Consider the following 3,843-nt stretch of genomic DNA (forward strand, 5'->3'; position numbering starts at 1 on the left):
AACTTAACGACTGCACAAGTAAACAGTTGACGTGGACAATTATGGAAGCACTTGAGTGCTGGATTGTTTATATTGGTAGTAATACTTCCTGTTGTCATGGAATAAATACATGGGAATTTAGTAGATATCAATTGTCAATGATAATTAGGATTGGGGAGTAATTAGTTACATGTAATCTGATTACAAAAAAAAATGTCATCAGTTAAAATATTGTAATCAGATTACAGATACTTTGAAAAACTACATGATTATTGGTTTGGGAAAAAAATACATTGACACTTTTCTGTTTCATCAATGACATTCAATTCAGAATTGAAAAAAAGGTGCAAGTTGAAGTTTGTTCCACCTGAGTGAGTCTGACTATAAATCAGAGACCACTATGATGACACACCAAATGTGTTTAATAGATCATTTTTGTTTTCTTCTAATGCCTTTTAAGTGGAAAGCAATCCAAAAGTAACAGAATGGAATCGAATTATGTTACAGAGTTTCGGGTAATCCAAAAGTTACGTAATTGATTACATTTTTGGCCAGGTAACTAGTAACAGTAATGGATTACATTTAGAAAGTAACCTACCCAACCCTGAGATTGTTAAGTGTTTAATAAGTTGTTCAGGTTCACTTCCTACTTGGGGCTACAGTGTAGCAGTCCCAACTGGGATTTTAAATTGAATTTAATAGATTTCTCCAAGTGTAGTTCAAAACAATTCCCTTTTTAGGAATGGTTGTTTTCATTTGTCTTATTTTACAGGGGATTGGGGAAGTAAAATAGCCAAAAGGTTGATATAAAACAACAACGTCATTTTTAAATAGGATTAAAATTGACAAAAGTCCCCGTATCTATGAACTGTGAGAAAACAGGACCGTGGGAAATGGCTTGAAGCTCCAACCAGGCTGAGAGCCAAAGGAGGCCAATCACTACTGCAAATAGACTCAACACCACCAGTCCGTATGACAAATAAAGACAAACGATATCTGCTCAGCTGGAAGATGGATGGTTTAAGAAAAGAGTAGCCTCCTCTTCGAAAAACAGTTATGTTTATATTGAGGACTGGGCCCAAGTCAGTGTCGTAGCAATTATTCAGAAGTCAATGTTAAAACACAGGATAGCACTTTCTGACTTTGTGCACGTAATTCATGGTGGCGAAATTCCAGTGAGAAACGGTGGATTAATCAACATCAAAATATTGAATTGTCACATTGAGTAGATAAGATTAAAGTATAAGAGTCAGAGTCCCTGACCTGGATTAAACCTAGTCCTGGACCAAAAAGCACCGAGCACACAATCTGGGTCAGTTAAACCCAGATTGGGTTTAAAGTGGGGTTATACTTAAAGTTGGGTTATACTTTAATCTTATCCATAAAAATAATGATCACACAATAAGGCCCTGTGGGAAGTTTCCCCTTCTATCCCACACACACACACTTGAGTTTTCTCCCATCCAAAAGTTCCATCTGTCACCACAGTAGGTTCGGTTAGACTCCAACCTTCCATCCCCTTTCAGTCTCACCTTTGACCTCTGACTCATTAATGACCATCTCACCCCCTGACCCCTGGCACTAGTTGGTCATTAGTCAGATGTCGGTCAGCCATATACTCTCCGTTCCTGTTGATGTTGCATTTGTGCCTGCGACTGCGTGAGTGAGGGCGAAAGCGAGAGAGAAAGCGTGAGAGAGAGTCATGTGTCAGCAGGCCTGCCATAGAGAGGTGTTGATGAGGTTCTCGGCGACCTTCCATTACTATCAGGTCATGGACTGTTGCTTTGCGGCAGTGATTTATTGTCAACAAGATGATGACACGCATTAGTGCCGGTTGCTGCTGAGCTAAATGGTGGAGATGGATTGAATTTTTTTTTTACCAATGTCATAGCATAGCATGACATAACATGTCCTGACTTGTTAGGTTCATATTCGGCATTCCAGGGGGAACCTGGTTCCTGGATTGTAATCGTTTTGACATGGAAAATGTGCATTTTTACATTGAATTCAAGGATTTTACATTTGGGGGTTCCCTTTCCCATTTCTACCACTGGTCATAGTCTACGCTGGTGATTAACTGTTACATGGAGTATATCAAGTAACTAGAGACAACAGATGGAAAAACTGCTGGGACCACCATACACTAGAGTCCCATATACAGTACATCATATTATCCTGTAGATGGCAGTCATATCCTTTGTAAACTCTATAGACAAATACAATCAAACACTGGGCCTGTATTCATAAAGTGTCTCACAGTAGGAGTGCTGATCTAGGATCATCAGGTCGCTCTGTCTGTGTAATATTGTTTGTGATCTTAAAGGCAAAACTGATCCTAAATCAGCAGCCCTATCCTCGTCACCAAGCTTAGGACTCTGGGTCTGAACATCTCCCTCTGCAACTGGAACCTGGACTTCCTGACAGGCCGACCCCAGGTGGTGAGGGTAGGCAACATCCCCTCCAACACACTGACCCTTAACACAGGGGCACCACAAAGGTGTGTGCTTAGTCCCCTCATGTATTCCCTGTTCACCCCACGACTGTGTGGCCACGCACGGCTCCAACACCATTACCAAGTTCGCTGACGACATAACGGTGGTAGGCCTGATCACCGGCGACGATGAGTCAGCCTACAGGGAGGAGGTCAGTGACCTGGCAGTGTGGTGCCGGAGCAACAACCTCTCCCTCAACGTCAGCAAGGCCAAGGGGCTGATCGTGCACTACAGGAAACAGGGACGCGAGCATCCTCCCATCCACATCGACGGGGCGGCAGTGAAGCATGTAGCCAGCTTCAAGTCCAAATCACTTAAAGACTTAAAATTGTCCAAACACACACGCACAGTCGTGAAGGCGTGACAGTGCCTCTTCCCCCTCAGGAGGTTGAAAAAATGTGTCATGGGCCCTAAATCCTGAGAAGGTTCTACAGCTGTACCAGTGAGAGCATATTGACTGGCTGCATCACTGCTTGGTATGGCAACAGCACCGCCCTCGATCACATGGCGTTACAGAGGGTGGTGCGGACAGCCTAGTACATCACTGGGGCCGAGCTGCCTGCCATCCAGGACCTCTATATCAGGCGGTGTGAAAAGAAGGCCCAGAAAATCGTCAAAGACCACAACCACCCAAGCCATAGACTATTTTCTCTTTTGCCGCATGGCAAGAGGTACCGGTGCATTAAGTCTAACACCAACAGGCTCTTGAACAGCTTCTATCCCCAAACAATACGACTGATAAATAGCTAACAAAATAGCTACACAGACCTTTTATTTCAGTATTTTCACTGTCTCTATGCACACTCACAGGGCCCTACACACTCACACTGTCACCCCAACACACACAAACACTCACTCCATCATTTGCTCACTCACACATAATATGCACATACATTTATACTGACTCTACACACCCACTCACATGTAAGCTGCTGCTACTCTGGTTTATCTAATATCCTGTTGCCTTACATATATACCTCCATCACTCCAGTATCCCTGTACATGTAAATATGCTATTGGAACTGAAGCAGTTTTGTTGCATTGCATCCCTCAGATCTAGTTCTGCTAACTGAGCCAATATTTCTTTGCAACGGTAAATACCTGATGTAGCCCGCACAACAACACGTCGCTTCATTTCGCACACAAGGAAAGAACAAACACACATAATAACACATCTGAGAGGTGTGAAGACTTGACTGAGGCTCCACTGCCATCTGCTACCTTGGCACAGTTACACAGTGTGCTTCAGTGTCTTCGTCTATGATTGGTCGAGTTAAGGAACACAGTGTCAGCGTCTGCCAATGTCTGTCCTCGACTGGAACCGTCTGGGACACATTCAAATGGTATTACAATTAAAACATGACCGTTTCTC

This window comes from Salvelinus namaycush, chromosome 8 (assembly GCF_016432855.1).
Source record: "Salvelinus namaycush isolate Seneca chromosome 8, SaNama_1.0, whole genome shotgun sequence".
NCBI classification, from domain to species: domain Eukaryota; kingdom Metazoa; phylum Chordata; class Actinopteri; order Salmoniformes; family Salmonidae; genus Salvelinus; species Salvelinus namaycush.